This window comes from Ochotona princeps, chromosome 5 (genome assembly GCF_030435755.1).
Source record: "Ochotona princeps isolate mOchPri1 chromosome 5, mOchPri1.hap1, whole genome shotgun sequence".
NCBI classification, from domain to species: domain Eukaryota; kingdom Metazoa; phylum Chordata; class Mammalia; order Lagomorpha; family Ochotonidae; genus Ochotona; species Ochotona princeps.
Window position 1 is genome coordinate 27440308 of NC_080836.1, and position 20185 is coordinate 27460492.

The 20185-nt window shown below is 38.0% G+C and overlaps 1 protein-coding gene across 2 annotated transcripts in view; it reads left to right on the plus strand.

Annotated features, from left to right (window-relative positions):
* ARHGAP15 (Rho GTPase activating protein 15) overlaps positions 1–20185 on the plus strand; it is a 625244-nt gene that overhangs the window by 282266 nt on the left and 322793 nt on the right. The gene's annotated exons all lie outside the window — the stretch shown is intronic.

Below are 20185 nucleotides of genomic sequence, written 5' to 3' on the forward strand. Positions count from 1 at the left end.
TGGTTTTCCCTCTTTAGATCATGGTGAGGTGTTTCAACCATATTCCAAACAGTACATTATCCTGTCTTTGTTTCTCTTTTATAAAGACACTCTTGCTTTAAGGTATATTTAGAAAACCCAGAGTTCAAACCAACTTGCAAAGAACCACATCCTAATTCTACTTTCAAACAACAGGAAATTACTTATTAGTGCAGAATGCCCCACACAGTGTTATTGGTCACCCAGGCATAATAATAAAAAATGTCAAATATTCTAAAAGCTTCCTGTAGGTTTTAATATTCAGTTCATAAATCATATATGAGGATATTTTAAAGCATCTTATATACTTGAGAGAGAGAGAAAGAGAGAGAGACTCAAGAAGTAGGGCTTAATGATTGCATTTTCATCATTCTATAGGCTAAGGTTTATTCAGTTTCATTCAAAAGCCATTGACGGATGAGTAGTAAAATTGACTCAGTGTGTTTTCACTAGCATTTTAAATAAAATTAACTAAAGAAAGAATAGGCCATAGTAAATAATATTTTAACATTGATAAGAAAATTATGACTTCATGCAAGTTTTAATTATATATATATGTGTGTGTACATATAGAGTATGCATCTGTGTAACATATATTAAATAATGTGACATATAGAAAAATAATAAATTATAGATATACAGATGTGTGTGTTAACAAAGGAAAAGTTGAGACAGGCACAAGTGGGAGTAGTGGTAGAGGTACTAAACAGCAGTGTGAATATATTTCCTACCATGGATCATGGCCAAAGGAATTTGAAAGCCATCAGCATATTGTATCTCCAGAAAGAGTTCCTTAATTTTGGGACACCTATTCCCTTTGTGCATCTTCTGTCTGCTTTCAGGTAAATTCATAAGCTGCTTGTAAAATTAATCCTATTAATCTAAAACTTTTAAAGAAATGTTATGGATGAAACTCAGTAAAATGTAGATTTAATACTGCAAGTCATTTGTCAAGAGCAGCAGATAAAAAACCCATGATAGAAAAATGCTCTCAATATCCTACTCTGCAGGAACTTAGTAATAAATGGCACTATATATCATAGTGAGCTTCCAAAATCAGGGGAGGTATGCACTGTCTTTATGATCTGAAGGTATCTTCTCAGGGATTAGATTATTGTTGGGCAACAGGTATAATTCAGTTAACACTACTGAAATCCTCCTTTTCTAGTAGACAAATATCTGTGGTGAGGCAGGCTGCTAAAGACATATTTTGCATGGGTCCCAATTGATGCTCTTTAGCTAAATCTTTGCCTTGGGCACACCAGAATCCATATGGATTCCAATTTGTGTCCCAATTGCTCCATTTCTCTTTAAGCTCCCTGCTTGTGTCCTGGAAAAACAATAGACAATGGCCCGAAGCCTTGGGACCCTGCACCCATCTGGGAGACCTGAAAGAAACTCCTGGCTCCTGGCTTTGGATTGGCTCAGCTCTGGCTGCTGCAGTCATCTAGGTAGTGAACTAGCAGACAGAGAATCTTTCTCTCTGTAAATCTTCCTTTCTAATTAGATAGATAGATAGATAGATAGATAGATAGATAGATAATTTTTAATGTTTGACCTGTTAATATCAGAAGGAAGTATGTTTGTTGAACAAAGCATAGAACCCCAAAAAGTAACAGTGTGCAATATAGTTGAGGCTTTTAGTATTATTAGAGGTCAAACCAGAAATAACAAAGGTATTTGAACAGATTATTGTGATAATTGCTTAGGAAACACTTGTTTTTCCAGACATATTATCAGGGAGCTGAATTGTAAGTGGAAGCAGTGTCCATACAGGTAACTTGCTTCTCAGGTTAACTCTACCATCTCTATGCCATCATGCCAGCCCCCAAAAATCTGTAATATGAACTCTAAGGCAAAAAATTAAGATGAATGAACTATTTAGAAAGGAAAGCACAAAATCTGAGAAACAGAAATAGCCATTTTTTTAAAAAAGCCTCAGGAGACCGTTGAGTGTGTCAGACACTATCAATCAGACAGAAGTGGTATGTTATCTTTTCAACTATATTAATCGGCCCAATCTTAGAAGGTAGCACCATGCAGACTGATAGAAGTTACAATACTGACCAACTGAAAGAGGAATTACATTATATCGTGGCTCTGTTGATACCTCTGCTCAGGGACTCACCATAGTTTTCCTGTGAGTAACACACAGCCAAACTTACTCGGCTAAATTTTGAAGTCTTTGTTTTCTGGATACCACAACACTATAATATTAACTTAAACTGATTAAAATATTATTTATACGTAAGATTCTACTGTGGCACTACTGGTACTCACCTAAACATCGGGCACAAATGACCATTTTGTCATCAGTTTGAAGAAATCATTGGACAAGAAATTCAATGAGTACAAGAGAGATGAACACCCTGATGGAGTAAGCACAGAGTACTGAAGAGACGTTTACTTTGGTGATCTCTAGAAATTTTCCTTGAATAGATGATTTTTGAGTAGTTTCCTAAGCAAACAGAAGGAATTTGAAAGTACATGTGACAATCAATGAATTAGTCATCAGCTGATGAGTTACAATACCAATACTAGTAACAACAATATTTTTTAATGTATTGACTATGTATTATACCTCATTTCCTTCCCATCATGATCTTCTGAGGCAGGTATTATTGTCCCATTGCCCCCTTCAGGTTATAAGTGAGAAAAATGGAACATAAAAAGGTAAATATCTCCCTAAATTTATTTAGTTACTAAATAGAAGAAATGAAGGAAAAAATAAAGACACACAAAAAGTGTGAAATTAGAAGTTTACTGCTTTTTAGTGGCATGTGCGGTGCTGCTGGGCCAGACCGCTGAGCTCAGCAGGAGGGGGATCTGGCAAGGCCTGGGGTCACCTGTCTAGGTCCAGGTGGCTCAGGCATTTTGGTGCCATGCAAAACCCATGGGTCGCCTGGCAGCATCCTCTGAGAGCTTGAGATTCCAGGCTTGCAGGTAGTCCAGAGAATGGCACAGGTGGGGGCATTCAGGTACTTGAGGGCTCACTTCCAGGTGAGGAATGACTTCTGAGGGACTTGCATGGATAAGGTCCCTGTGCCTGCAGATCAGAGCATCCTCAGTGGTTTAGACAGAGCAAAGCATTGCATACCTAGATGCAAACAGAAAATATGGCAGTCCATTGGTGCCTGCAGAGAACATCTACTACCATAGCAGAGGAGAGAGAACAGATTATCCAGGAAAGTGGGTGGCTGGATGTGTGAGAGGGAGGACCAGTGAGGGAGTGTGCTGCAGATGAGGAATGAATACTGAGGCACTTCTATCCATAAGACGTACTTGCAGGTAAATAATCGGGTGGAGACTGAGCAGTTTTCAGGGGAAAACTGGAAGACAGAGTAGGATCAGACAGAAGCACCAGCCTACATAGGGAACTAGAGCTGGGGTAGTTAGCATCGACCACCTCTGAGCACACACTAAATCTGGGTTTGGGGGACTACATGACAGGGCTAGATCATAGTAGTCACCAGTGAGAGTAACAGTTGAAGACTGGCAATGTTAGGCTAGGGCATGATACTAACTAGCACACAAGGGAATCAGGTCTGGGAGCAGAATCTGTCCTGGTATATGTGGGCCTAACCCTATGAATTTGCAATATCCGTTCATTTGCTTGAAAGTTGGGGATGGTGCCTAGCTGAGCTAGGCATGAACATGGAATCCTATGGCACTCATGTTTTCTGGGGTTGAGTACAGGACAGGCTATACCAAGCTGCACACCCACAGGCACACCCAATAAATACGGTGTAGGGCACACCAGGCCATAACATCCACCATCTCATACATAGGCCGGGATGGAAGGTGTAGACTATTCTGGCTAAGGGCCTAGCATCTGCCGGTATGTGTGGGATTTGGGTCTGGGGGTGGGCCTGGTGGAGGAAGCCATGGTGGGCCATAGCTCCCACTGATGAACATGTGATCCAGGCCTGGGTGTTGGTCAAGCTGAGCAGAGTAGTTCTACCCATTGGCGAGTATGTGGTTAGACTCTGGAGCAGGCAGACTGCACAGAGACAAGCCAACCTTAACCTACCAGCAAAGGCAGGAACCAGGTTGTAGTGTGGGTCATGCTGGGCTGGTCTATCACCTACCAGTTTGCATGAGTCAGAAATGGGAACAGATCAAGCAGGACTCGGCTGCAGCATCTGCCAGTGATAGCTGGGACTGGCAGGTCAGGCCAGACTGCAACATCCAGTGGCAGGGGCCAAGACGGATGATGGGCTATTCCAAGCTGGGTCAGAGCAATCACTGTCATGAGGAAAGCTATGGCTGGGAACAGTCCAGTCAGGGAGCTAAGGGGAAACCCCAACTGGGTTTTGATTCCCACTGACAAGGGTGGGATCTGGAAAGAATGCAGTGGTCTGGGCTGAAGCTGGCAGCAGTATCTCTTGGCATGGGAGTGAACTGGATTTGGGGTGTACCAGACTGGGCTAGACTCCAGCTCGCACTGGTGCTTGTGAGAGCCAGGATGGGTATAGGATGGGCTGGGCTAGGTCTCAGCTTCCACTGAGCCACATGAGGGCCGTGTCTAGGTGCAGACTAGGTGTGGCTGGACTGCAGCCTCTAAAAGCTGAATGAACCAGAATGAGTAAAAGAACCAGAATGAGTGTGAGCAGTTGGGCAAGGCCATTGTTCCTGCCCTGACAGGAGGTGGACCAAGTTAGCCTGTGCCAAAGAAACACTTGTGTATGTGAGATCTGCCACTGAGAGGAGATCTGATAGAGGAGCTTGGGAAACTCCTTTGTCAGAACACAGTCCCTGCAGCCAAGCTCAAGAACCAAAACAAAGAGCAGCTCAGACCAGACCAGGTCACAGTACCTACCAGCATACATGTGGCTCAGGTCTAGGGGATGGGCAAGGCTGGACCAATTCATAACACCCACTAGCAAATCTGAGAACCAGGTGCGGGACAAGCCAGGTTGGACGACAGCACCAACTAGTAAACATTGGTGCCAGGACTGGGGGGCTAGCTGGGCAGGGTTGGACAACAGCACCCACCAATGTGAGCCGGAACTGGGGGCAGATTGTGCCAGGCCAGGCTTCAGGACCTGCTAGTAAATGCCGAGGTGAGTTGGCCATGACAGACTGGATTACAGCACTCACCAGCACACACAAAATCTGGTGGATGAGGGAGGAATGCAAACCTGATAGGGGATCTGTGAGGACTCTCCTGCTGGGCCACTGCTGCTGGTAAGCATGAGAGTTAAGATTTGGGGCTGACCAAGCTGAGCAGGGCTATAATACCTGATGTCCCGAATGTTAACTGGGTTGGGGGGTTAGGCTATATCTACTATATCCACTGATGCAAGCATGAGCCAGATTTGAGGCAAGCTGGTTAGGCTTTGCTGCAGAATCAGTTGGCAAGTGCTGAGATAGGGGGTAGATGCTGTTGAATTAGATTGCAGAACCACCTGGAGAGTGCAAGATCCAAGTCTGGGAGTGGGCCCAGTAGAGGAACTGTGGGCATACTTCAGATGGGCTGCAGCTCCCACTGGTGAACCTTAGAACCAGGACTGGGAGCAGGCCTGACTAGATAGGTGGCACCCACTGGCATGTGTGTGGGCTGGAAGGTGGAGTCACCTGGGACAGTTAAGCTTCAGCATCCAATTTTGTATACAAGAGCTGAACGGAAAGTAAGAGAGATTGGACCAGTCCACTGCATATATTGGCAAACACAGAAACCAGGGCAAAAGGCCAGCTCAGTGGGGTTATTGGCAGTCACTTCTGACTGGACTGCAGTTCCCGACGATGTACGTGAGGACTGACTGTGTGTGGGACAGGGTTGGGCAGGGCCACAGCACCTACTGGTTTGCATAATAAATGGGGCTGGAGATGGATCTGACCAACAATTGCAATTACCAGTGTGGATGTAGGCTAATGTGGTTGACAAAACGAACTGGACCCTGTACAGGTGGATGCACACACAAGAGATAGGTCTGAGATCACCTTGAACGAGATTGCTTTAAGGATCCCCCCAACTAAACTCCAACTGTGAGGACAGTGGCAGCACCTGTGGTCTGACAATGAAGTACATCTGTCAACACTAGGCCTGCTTAGTGGCTTTGATGGAGCAGTGAACAGCATACCCAGAGGCACATGAAGCATATGTCAGACCATTGGAGCCTGCAGAAGACACCTGACACCATAGCAGAGGAAGGAGGACAGAACAAATTGATCATCTACCCCAGCGAAGCATGACAGCAAGTATCTGAGCAAATGGAGACTCAGAGGTGGACTTTGTCAACCAATGGACCTTGGAAAGATACCCTTATCCATTCATCTGCAAGATCATCAGCATTTCAGAACTGTTGAAACCACTTGAGCAGAACTCTTGAGGCATGCTCTACATCAGGGACTTTGGGATGATGTTGGGTGGCTGTTCCCCAGACACAGGTGCTGAGGCGGTTGGGATGCTGGGTGTGGCTTCTGCCCTTGTCTCTCCCTTACCCTAGACACAGGAAGAAGGAAAAGAAAATGTAGAAACAAAGATATCAACTGTTTTCCGCTGATCCTGGACCCTTCCCATTCCAATCAACTATGTAAACATCATCAAAAATAAAATTAAAAAATAAAAAGGAAGTTTACTAATGAGTGGCTGGCTGTAAGTTGTAACAAAGTGGCGATAAAGAGATTAAGCCAGTAACAATAGTGGGTTAAATTGGAATAGATATTTATGAGGATGTTCACTGGGGATGTATCAATTTAAAAATCTAACTTCAAAAAGTGGAATGAACAGAATGGTAAAGTAATGACTATTGTAAGAAGAATCATGGTTTATGAAATAATGTTAAGGTGTAAGAGGAAAAGCTGACAAAAAGGACTTAGGCATACAAATTCTTTATGTCCTATAGCAATATCTGCATCCTGGGTCTTTGTACAAGCTGCTTTTGTCACCTGGGTTATCTCCCTACTTCCCCTTCCCCACCTTATTTTCCTTTGCCAAATATCCTTTTGAGTTTTTGGTTGTTTGCTTTCCAAAGTTTATTGATATTTCAGATGTTTCTCTTCTTTCTCATGAGCATCCAAACAACTCCTTTCCTGGGGTAGTGAATCACTGCTGTCACAGAAGTCCTTGTGTTCTATGATTAGAGCACGCTACTTCTCCAGCTTCTGCAAATATGGATTCTTATTCCTTTGTGCTTAAACACCTTTTCCTTTCTTTGCTGGAGCAAAACTGATGTGTCATACCTGTAAATACAGTCTTTAGTATCTACACCCAAACCATCCATGAACATTTAACAGGTAGGGAGCTGCAAAATTACAGCAGCTCCAGGCAAGAGCAAGGCCTCACCGTTTTCAACCTCCAGCTTCTGGTGTGGTGCCTGTGTGTGCACAGGGAGACTGAATGTTGCTCTTTTCTCAGTTTCTTTTTGTCTTTGGCATGTGAGATGCCATTTCAAAGCACACTGCATTCACATCTGGCAGCATTTCTAGAGAAAAATTATGCACAAGTTTCTAATTTGTCTGCTTGATGTAGCTACTTTATACAGCCCCCAATATAACTTCACGATTGTGAAATATGTTCTAGAGCAACACTGTACCCACAAGATATGGGCACAAACAAGGGCATACAGAGGCATGCAACCATTAGAATCATGTGAATCACAATCATTAGCCTTTTGAGAGCAAGCATCTGGAGCAGACTCTGCCACTGAATTCCCAAGTCTCCTAGGCTGACTCAACATATCCTATAAACTTTAAAAAAATTAGATATTTTCCTTTTATTATTATTATTATTATTATTATTATTATTATAGTTGTTAATATTATTGTATCATTATTTTACAGTGCAATTGCATAGGCTCTGGGGTTTGCTCTCTACCATCCACAAATTCTCTTCCCTCACTGATGGCCCATATATTATTACAGTAGTAGAGTTCTTCACAAACAGTCATATATCCATCATTGTGCTATTTAAGTGTAAGTTTACTTTGTAGGTGTGGACAACGTAGCAGAGTCCAGTGTCCTATTTTCAATACATATTTAAAATTTCTTTGCTGGTTCATCTTTGTTTTGGGAGTAGAGATACATACTGCGTTGCGTCTTCACAACTGGTTATGATAGTTTCTATTACATAGTTACTATACTTCCTCTTCAATGAAAAGCCATAAACCAAAATCAACAGGAGGAACAATAATAAAAAATTTACAACAAGATGAAGTTAAGTAACATGCTACCGAATGAGTAATATGTTGCTGATGGAATGAACAAGAAAATCAAAACCTTCCTGAGAAAAGCGATGTTACTATATGACCTATGCATCATTGATAAGATTAGTAAGATTGGAAAAAAAAAAGCTTTTAAAAAAAAATGAAGTTGAAAGCAAAACTATCAGATCCCATGAAATGTAGCAAAAACAGTATCAAAAAGGGCTTATATAATATCTCCCCTTCATTTCCCCCTGTGTTTTGTAGTAAAATAATCTATCAAGTGTAGTCTTGACTCCAACTTTTTTCTTTATGTGGGTCATGACACTGTTGGCATAGGCAAGGGTAGAAAGTTTGATATTCTGTTGTCTAGCTGTATTTAGAAGTTTTCTTGGGGGTTACTTTTATTCAGTTGTAGAGGTGCATTCTGTTGAATTTCTTGGAATTCTGGTACTCTGGGCTCCATTATATTCTTCGTTTGTGAGATTACAAGTGTATGTTTGTTTACCCTAGTTTTGTTTTGCATTCTCAGTGGAGGTTGCTTTATATTAGAGCAAACACTTTATTTTTGTCCTTTTTGTATTGGCTAATTTTACTAAGCATTTTGGATTGGCTGATTTCACTGGTCACAAACAGTAATAGTTCATTCTTTTTAATAGCTGAGTATTATTCCATAGAGTAGATGTACCAGAGTTTGTTTACCAAGTCCTCCTTCAGTGGGCATCTGGGTTGTTTCCATGTTTTTGCAATTGTTGCTTGTTCTGCAATGAATATAGTGGTGCAGGTTGTTTTCTCATATGTATGTATCCAAGGAGTGGGATTACTGGGTCATACTGTAGGTGAATTTTCAGCTACCTGAGTGTTTTGCATACCAACTTCCAAGTCAACGCGCTCATAAACTGGTTTGTTTTGTAAACTGTTACATGTCCTATCTTGACCATGATTCTATAATTTTCTTCTAATTGTATCCCACATTTTTTTTGTATGTTACACTATATCATATCTGCTTAACAGGAAGAGTCGATGCTAACTTTTTCAGGTCTGCCCCCTAGAACTGGACCCATGGTAACTATTGATTAGGCACTTGAAGATCAATGATTGCCAAATGATTCCCAAGTGTTGTGTGCACTCAGTAAACCATATGACTCAATATACATAAAAAAGATCCAGTTTACACTGTTGTCGTATGGTAATTAAAAAGTGTCTATGTTTGCCCTCAAATTTGTCATGGTTTGGGAAATATTTTGTAATCACCCTACTGGTGGCACATTAAATGTACTGTTAAAATGTAGCATTTTAAAATGATACTTTGTTTTGGAAAGTAAACAGTGCTACAGTGAGTGTATTCACATTTATCATATATGTCATCCTAGATATATACATTATTATATGAGTGGCCTTTTACATGACTAACACATGTTGTTGTCTGTTATAATGTGGTCTTGGATTAGGATTTTCCCAAAATACCATTTAATTACCTCCCATTCTCTATTGTATATATACATATATGGGTGTATTTTACACATATATGTATTATAGCCCACTATATACATGACTCCTACAATTATGTATAAATTATGTAGGTCTGAACAATTGTTTTAAAAATGTCATGTACTTTTTCATGATCATTTTAACAACAATCATTTTCAGTAAAAAGTTAACACTTTTCAACAAGAGGCAGAATTGATATTTCTGGACATTTTCAGAAAATAATTTGTTAGCATTTTCCAACTATTGAAATTTTCTTTTGAAGGGAAAACAGAAAGTGCTACTTGTTAATGAACTTCATACATAGGAGAATTATTATCTTTAATGAATGATGATGTTACTGTATAAAGATTAAAAGAAATAAGACATTTTTAAACTAGTGATTAAGTTATATTTCAAAAGAAATGATCAGAAGTAAGGTTTTACGATTTGAAATATATAATTTGGATTTGAGACAATAGTGATTCAGCAGTTTATCCCCAATTTCTTACCTCATATTTATTTCTCAGCCTAGACAACATAGGAAGAAAAAAATATCATTATTCCTTATATTCTGCATACTCCACAAGGGTTATTGCCCATTCCTTCACATTCTAGGACATAGAGATACTAACCTTGCAGGAATAGTTCCTGTGTGCCTGGGCTGATCTGTGTTTTCTAGCACATCAAAAAGGTGCTCTATTTCTGTCTGTGAAAATAGTTATAAGTCACAGTTTTTCAGATCATAAATGCACGTTTATCTTTAAGGTCTATTCCCAGTGGAGTCATTCTCATGTAAATATAGGACCTCTACAATATAATGCTGAAAATAGAGGTTGCAAATGCACATGTTGGTGCAAATGCTCCCTTTAAAACAACTAAAAATATTTAAATCACAGAAACCCTAACATCCTTTCAAAAGGCACAGAAATGTCCATTGAAATGGGATCTCCAGAAGTTGAAACTTTTTCTGTAAGTAATCAGTAACACAGAGTCACTGGCTTCTTTCAAGCAGTCATTGGGCGTTTTCTAACTTTGTATGTTCTGGTTATGCTGCCACCAGTAGCCCAGAAGCAACTGGCTCACAATCTTCTTAGCACCTGGGCACCTTTGAACTGTGATCACAGGGAACATATTCTAGCATAAAGGTTCTAACAAGATAATATGGGGAAGCATCTGTGGATTTTATCATTCAGTCAGAAGCTGGAGTCTTCCAGTTTTCTATTGGTTAAGAGCTCCTCTTTTGGTGTAAAGTCACCAGGATCAAGAAAAATTTGACTTGTGCGGTGTTGTCATTCCTTACTTATTGTCATGCTTGTCTGGAAACTATCTTGGTTAGCTATAATTTTACTTGAAGATTAAAGCACAGATTTTTATATGGATTGTCAGTTCCTTTGAACATAGAAAGTGCAAAATATACCTACATTCACTTCGAAGTAGCAGTATTGTAATTGAGCAGATTTCTGGTTTTCACTGAAACCTGGAGTTTAATTGTCTTGAGCCAAAAGGTTCTCAAGCTGCTGCTTTTGATTTAGCTGTATTTCTCTATAAGGATATAATTGTTTCCAAAAAATGATGTGCCTCCGAATCTAATGCAAGAATGTCTGTACAGCACTAAAGCTAACAGGTGTTCTCACTGATATAAGTATACATGGAACAATTCTTGAATGTTTTATAAACACTCAAAATCATGGCCAAATATGTTTTTATAGCATAGAGATAGTTACATTCTGCACATTTTTGTTGTGTAGTCTCAACACTCTCTAATAGAAGACATCTGTGAGTAATAAATTAATAGCAATACCTGCTTCTACTTAATTCATTGTGTCATAAAATCAGCTAATATATAAATTAAATTATTAGTAATTCAACTACTGCAACTTTTTCCCATTGCTTGCTTGTTTATTAAGGATAACAGTGCTTTAGTGAAATTGGTGAGGGTAAAGTTGATGAGGGTCTCTTAAGGATTAACGTTTACAAATCTTAAACTTTTAATTTCCACATCATCAACTAGGAATTAGAATAGAATGAGGATTTTGTATATATTATACTGGCAAAAATTTTTCATGGCTTTTGACTATACTTAAGAGCATTCCTTTCTAGGAATATACACATTATTAGTGACTGATCAGAAAATATGTATTTCAAAATGCTATTCTCAAAATCCAAAAGAGTTTTCCTACTCTTCTCTGATTAGATCTGATGATAGATTTTAATTTTATGTATCATATTGCCTAAAAGAATCCAATTGTACTGCAACCTTCAATGTTTCTTACAATGAATAAAGTAAATTTAATAGAGTATATTATATGTTCACTAAAATTAATGAAGTAGATAAGGTGTATCTATTATTTTCTTAGTGCTGTTAAGATAGGTTCTTCAGAGAGATTAAATAGCATAGTAAGAAAACAAAAAAATCCTTAGAACATTGCAATGTAGGCAAATTTATGCAATGACCATGGAAAAGCAGGGACTCATGCAGGCACTCAGGGGAGGCATCTATTTCAGAAAAGCCTTTACTGGAAAGGTAACATCTAAATTGGAAAGGCATTCTCTGCAGCAAACAAAGCAGCAAACAAAAACTTGGTTTAAGAAATTAGCATTGGTGTAGGACGGCTGGTATAAAACAACAAAATAATTTCAGGATGTCTGGATCATAGAGATGCAGAGGAAAACGTGGAGCAAGGGAACAGCATAGTAGGCAGGTGCCAGAACACACAGGGTCTGGCAGGCCGAATTAGAGAATTAAGAGTTTACTCAGCACTGCAACAGCTGTGGGGAACCTCAGCATGATATCAAGCAGAGGAATGGGATGATCAGATCCATATTTCCAAGAAATCACTTTGGCTGCAGTGTGGAATAGAAACTAGAAGGGAAAAATGGATGAAAGTGTGGGAAAGTAAAAGATATTGTAACTAAATCCAATCGGGAGATGAAGTTTGTGTAGAGCTATGTACCTAAAAAATCTGTATGAGAGTATATATGGCATTTTCATTGAAGCATAAAAAATACATAAAGTTTATGTATGTGACAGAAATGTATGAAAGGAGAGAACATTTATTGTATTTTTTCCATTGCAAGCATTGTGGAAAGAATTCCTGCATTTTATCTTATTTTATTATTTTATTAATTTATGTTGTTAGCCCATGATATAGCTCCACAGACTATGGGATTTCCCTCCTCGGCACTCCAAATCCCCATACTTTCACTAATTTCCTCCATGCCGTTACTGTAGTATAGTCCTTCAAAATCAGTTATAAGTCTATCACTCTTCTATTTAAGCGTATTCTGAAATTGTAGGCATGGATAACAGCAGAGTCCAGCATCCTATTGTCAAGATACATTCAACAGCTTCTTTGGGAATCCATCTTTGATTTAGAAGTAGAGATACACACTGCAACATATCTTTAAATCTCTATGTTACAGTCTTTGAAAATGGAGATTTTTTGTATTTTGGCTACATTTTTTCAATTTCTTAGAAAAAATCAAATTGAAGAGCTGGCACGGTGGCTAAGACTCAGCCTGTGCCATGAGCATCCTATATGGACACTGATTCAAGCCCCAGCTTCTCCCGTTCTGATCCAGCTCCCTGCTAATGGCCTGAGAAGGTAGCAGAGAGTGGCCCCTGCACATATGGGGGAGACCCAGAGGAAGCTCCTAACTCTTGGTTTCAAATTGCACCTCTGGCTGAGTCTGCCATTTGAGGAGTGAACCAGCTGATGAAAGACCTCTAGCTGACTCTGCTCCTCTCTGCAACTCTGCCTTTCACATAAAGATAAAACCAATCTTTAAAAAAAAATGAAATTGAATCTTGCTTACATAAAGGCAGTAATAATGAAAGTATCCCAACATGAAATTGATTGGTACAGCTGATTCCTAACTGCTACCTGACAGGATCAGCCACTGAATTCAGGCTAGAAGTTAATTTGTGGTTGGGAGGAATAACTTAATGGTGGATACCAGTAGAGCAAAAGCCCTCAGATGATTTGTTCATCAGGAGACAACTGTTTCCCTCAGGTTTAAAAACTGACATTAAGAGCAATAAAACTCTAAACTGATATCTTTAAATGCCAACTGCTTTGATTAGTCACTTTTTCAGTCGTTTTTCATATGAGCACCACAGGCAAAAGTTTTGGTGTAACTGCCTGCAAAACTGTAGAAACTGCTAAACTACTAATTACTTGGATAGTATTCTTTCATGAATATTGAGAAGACTTTTTCTCAGTACTTAAAATGTTTTAACACAGATCAAAGAATGAACGTGAGTTTCTATCTGCTTGTTTGTTTAAAATGAATTTGAAGTGTAGATATTTTGTTAATAGACAGAAAGGTAGAGTGGGCAAGTAACATGAGGTGTGAATGCTCACCATAGGGGTAATTTTATTCTGCAGAATACATTTCTGTTATATGAATGCCTGGGTCACACCACTTAGATATCAAAGGTACAGATCAATTTCATTTTAAAAACATTGTTTCTGATACAGTTGAATTTAAATCTTATATTTTGGAATGCACTTGAGATCTGTCCTGTATGTAGCCCAACATTTGTTTGCTTTCCATTAAATAAGAAATGGCTTACATGGGCAGGATATGTTGATATGATGACACCACTGAGGGTTCCAATAAACAACCATGCAAATCAATCAACCCTAAACACATTGAAAACATATCCAATCAACATCTGGAAACTAATGAATGCACATTTGTTAACACAGGGGGAGTTGTGCAAATGCATGATCCATTGGTGGCCTGGCTTATTCAGTAGCATGTGGATTTAGGAACATTTCACAGACTCTGAAGAAACAGGATAATTATAACATAAGGTTCAACATCTTTAGATATGTAGAACATTTTCCATTGCTTAAAACAAATATTCCCTAAGAAAGTATAAAGCATTTTTCTGACTTGCAAAGTTTTTGCAGTCTATCATTTAAATTACTTAAATAAAGGGAGCTTTACTGCTCCCCAAAGCTGAGAATATAACACCCTCCATGCATATTAGCTTGATCTTCTTGACAGGCCAGAAAAGTGTTTGTGTGTGCCAATTAAAACAAAAATGTATCCCTTGTGGCTTGTTCCTCACACAACTTCTGAAGACTGCTATCATTGTTTGCTAGGGTAACCCTGGATAAGGCTGCTAGCCAAAGTAAACAAACTTTTCAAAACTTTCATGACAGATAGGGGTTACAAATGCATTTCAATAGGAGTTGCCAAAGCAACTTAAAAAAAAATCAGCATATATTTACTTAACATCTAGCAACATTGGGAACACAAGGCGGATACTTTCTCACAAAGTGCTTTACCCAGTAACATTGCTGGAAAGATAAATTGAAGACCTTTTACTTCTGATATTTTACCCCTAATTTTATGCTAACATTGCTACACACATTTAAAAATTTAGAAATTATTTGGACCAGACTACAAGTTGAGACAGACATGTAGCCTGATAATATAATTTCTTTGGAGGTCATAAACACCTTTGAGACCAAGTAATTTAACTTTTAATAGAACTATGACAGCCTTCATTTGATCAGCTGTATCAAATGTGAATTGTGATGCAAGATGAAAAAAAAAATGTCAAGTTGTGGGGATTTCTTTTAAGCATTACTGCTACAGTTTTAGGTCATTGGAGCCAAAATATGTATCTATATGTTATGCCCATAAGTCTTCAATAAATACATAACCAAAATTAATGTCACAAAATTAGTTCATATTTAGTTTAAATAGATTTAGTATACTTTGACGCCACTTATTGTTTCTGTTTCAGTTCATAAAAATGACTTCATAACAAAGTCCAAAATATTTCTCAATGAAATAGTAATTAAATTCTGTTTTTTTTCCTGTTCATTTATTTGTAAAACTACTGCCAGCACGTCATTTTACCTGTTTTAGGGCTCTCTGAGTATGTAATATGTTTTATTACACATTTTCTATATATGGTCTAACTTTGTTGAGATTAAATAACCCCTGCCTTGATTCTTAGTGAAAGACTGATTCTAAGCAGAAGTATTTGGTAAAATGTAGAATTGTTTTAGTTCTTGATGGGGTATGAAGGAGTTTTCATATCCCATTTGTGCGTGTGTGTGTGTGTGTGTGTGTGTGTGTGTGTGTAATGCAAGAAAATGGTTCTGGGGGAAAGGAAAGAATACCAGTGTGAGGTTTTTGATTCTGTGATCTTTTGAAGTGTGTTGGCCTTCTCATAATAATAGGAAAACAAACTTTGTCTAAAGTCAGTATTCCAAATTTTGAAACTGATACCAATACTTCCTGACAGATGCACAACACACACACACACACACACACACACACACACACACACACACACACTGCATATAACTGCTAGGATCTGGGGACTAGAAATCAAGATCTTTGTAATTCTTAATTCCATCATCTAAACTTATGCCAATTTGATAGAATGGTATTCTCATTTTCCTCATTTGCTTCATTTTCTTCATTTGCAAAATTACTTTATGATGGTGGAGGGAAGCTGCATTTGTAGAATGTTTATTATGTGCTTTGAGATCATTAAAACTGATATCACTTTGCATACCAAGTGGTAGGATCGTATCTGTAATATAGTGTAGTTCTGATACAATCAACCTTTAAAGAATCGCGTATCATGACCGACAGTTTATGCATAATTCCATGATGTAAATGTCTCTGCAGTAATTACTCCCTCTGAAGTCTTGATTTGAACATGCTCTGTGTCACTCACATGGGGCTATGGGATAACTCGTTTTCTATTGTTACTTATCTTTATATGCATATGTCTTACTTATCCAAACAGATGGTGAGTTCTTGAGAGTGGGGGTTCTATATCCCCAGCTTCTTGTGATTTACTTTGTACCTAATGAGTGCTTCATCATTCATTGTTGGTGATTAGAAGCATGGTTGGCTATGAGCATGTCCTCTTTCTGGCCTGAGGTGAAATTATTTCTCAGCTTTTTTCTAACATTTGAAGGGTGAAACTGTCAAATGGAAGAGGACCCAATAGCATTTTTGGTCATCTCTTGCATTTTTGGTCATCTCCCTATGTACATGTGAGTTTGTTTTTTTCCTGGAAGAGACAGATCAGACAATATTTAAGGTTCAAAAATGTTTTGCTTTTGGGATATTACCTATGGCATTAGGTTATCTATTAATCACTATCATATTCATTTGGTCATTATTTATAAAAGACTGATTATTTTAGCTATTTGGTTTCTAGTCAAACAAAAATATAGAAAATTTTAATAGTATAAGTGGCATTCAATATATTCACTTATCTAAATTAAAATCAAGGCTAGGAAATCTTATTATGGCAATAAAATATTGATAGGTATCATACTTAATTGGCATTGTTGAAATTTGCAGTACCTAAATGAGTATAACAAAATTCCACTTAATTTCTGACCTCTTCTTGTGTTATCATTAGAGGTTGGACTTTACACATTCTTGCCTCCATCCTTAGAGGAACCACAAGGAGAAAAACCAAGTTTCCAAATTCAAGGGAAGGCTACTGATGAATTAATGTCCCCAAACTATAAGATAGCTGTCTACTCTGAATATTGTTCTGTGGGGTTGCTTATATAATTTCCTGAACATGAATGTGTTAGCAGCAAGAATTCAACTAGACCCCTTATTAGTGTGGAAAAGTTTGACACAAATTTCCCCAGACACATACTTAAATATATGCATATTGACAATACCAACATACTCATTAGAAGTGATTGGTGCCCTAATGCATTTCTTCAAAATACTACTTGCTAGTATTTTGGAATGAGTGGATTTAATGCTCAGCCTACACTTCTTGATTCAAATTTCCAGCCAGTGCAAATCCTAAAGGGCAGAGGTGATAGCCCACATGGTTGGATTCCTGCCACCCACAAGGGCATGTGGATTGAATCCATGGCACCTCCAGAAGAGGCCCAGCCCAGCCCCAATGATTGCATGCATTTGGGGAATAAACCAACAAATTAGTTCACTCTCACTCTCTCTCTGTCTTTCCCTTTTCCTCCCTCCCTTCCTCTCTCTCCCTTTCTCTGTGTGCATGCCCTTCAATAAACAAACATAATTTTAAAATGTATAACTTGGTTGAAATGTAAAATTTCATTTTCTAAACGTAATTTTCTAAGTGAAATTGACAGCAGAAGCTCTGACCTAAACCCACCATGTTCTCTCTACATTTTTCCTTCACTCCCTCGTCCTGCATCCACACAGGCAAAATGTAGTATAAAAAATGATGCATTAGCATAGATTAATATCAGATCTTTCATATTTGTTATTAGTTTTTTGTCACCTTAGAGTGTCATCAAGAGTTATTCATTAGAAAGGTTTAGTCAAAACTAACATTCGTCACTGATATATTTTCCCATGGGAGTGTTAAAGATTCAGTTGTTGAAAGAGCAAATATGATTCAGCAAACCATTTATCAGAAATCCCAAAGATGCGGTATAAAAAGGTAGATTGAGAAACCTGAATTAAATGGACTTCACCAGTCAAAGGTTTTAAAACTACTTCCCGAGAGTGACTGGAATGGAGAACAAAGTCAATTACTGACTGTAATTAAGAAATGGATGCATTTAAACTGTAGAGAGCAGTAGCAGACTTCTCCAGATTTCTCCAGACTGCCTAGTAACTCAAAAGATTAATGGAAAGACAGAGGAAAGGATGTGAACTCTATCGCTCAGTTGTTGTTTTGGAAGAATCGTATTCATGTAGTTCTCTCATCTAGCTTCCAAAAATAAATTTATAAATCACTGATTATGTATGATTAATACAGCAATATATTTCGGCAAAGAAACTTTAAAATGCATTTTGCTTTCGGTTGTCTTAGCAGTAAAAAATCCCCTTTGCATTGCATACTATGCACCAACAATGCAAATGGGCTGCTGAATGCTTATATTTTATCACTGTTTGAATTTACTAGGTTAAAAACTGAACTATGTTGGCTCGCTTGTAAACCCTCTGAATACAGTAAATCTAATTATATTTGTTCCTTGTGCTTTTAAAATGTTGTTCCTTTTTATAATTTTAATAATGGTTTATTTATACTGGCAGAGAAATATTATATTACATTGTATGCTGTGCTTGGACTAATTCATTTTTCTTGTGTATGTTAACAATTGTGATGTTATTTAATACATTCATAATCACAATATTTAAATTTAAATGAAGATGAAGGTAGAGGTCGAGGACATTACGAGTTTCCTTGTGTTAGTTAGGAGTAACCTTATATTTTTAGATAATTATTTTGGAGACAATGTTTTATAAAGTAAATATTTGGAATTTTTATGTTAGTAAAGAACGTTGCAATGGTGTTCTGATAATTAGGCAAACATCAGCTTAGCTATCTTTTGCTGGCTAAATAAAACAGAGAACTATTTTGTGTCATCCCAAATCTAACATAAATTTCATTAAAAGAAAACAAAAGCAGAAGAGCAAGAGAAGGGAAAGAGACACTGAAAATATGTAAAATTCTCATGTGCGTAATTAAATCCTATTATTCTGCAATCTTTCACCTTTTATAATTGCCTACAGTTTGGTCAGTTCCTCTCTTTACAGTCACCAAGATAGAACTTCATATTGGAATGCATCTTACGCAGGAATAATTGCTTTCTAATACTGAGTGATGTTGTATTTCTACAGAGATTTTTGAAAATAAATGCCAAATGAACATATATACTCAGTCATTATCAAAGCTTTCTTGAAACATTGAAAATTATTGTCATTTCGTTTTGCTGAAAGAATGATTGCAACCTTTATAGTGACCCATTTTGAGCTATAATTGTCACTTTAATGGTAGAGTGATGGAGATAGCCTAAAGCATAATCTGTGATGTTTTGAACCTGTGCCACATTTCAATGTCTGCCTCCTGTTGAGAGGAAGTCAGACCTAGAAGAAGTGACTGGCTCCCAGTTAAGTATTTTGAAATGTCAATCGTCTAAACCTCGGAATCCTCCTCTGATGTGTGACAGTAGTGAAGAAATGTTCATTCTTCTGTTGCAATAAGAAGTCAATAATGAAAGTGGAATTGATGACCTAATACAAAAAGCATGTTCACACCCAGTCTAATCAAGGCATATCTAAAGAGCCCTTCATGTGTGAAACCAAGAGCATTGCTCTGTTTCTGTAAGACCATATCCCTGTCTCTCAATTCTAGAGCAAAAAAATTCTCTGAAATGAAAATGTATAGTTACACAGTAAGCACTGCCAACTACTTAACAGTACTGAGCATCAAAACTGGATGTTCATTTGATAAATGCTTCCATAAGAGATTCAAATATGGAAATTAACTTTTATTCAAAGATGCTCCCTTTGTGGGGAAATTGGCCCTTTATTACTTTTCTGTAGACATGTATGATAAGATGGTAGAAATAGCCAAATGTTATTCATCTGAAAGACCTTTTGGAAAAGTCTGCATTAGTCTTCTTGGTAAACAGTGTGTTTTAGAGCCCTTCATAAAAGGAAATCAAATGTAGAGATACTATTAGATTTAAAAAAGACAGGAAAGAGTCAAAAGCACAGAATGAATTCTAACATACCCAGTTGCATTTTTCTTGTGAGATCTAACTTAA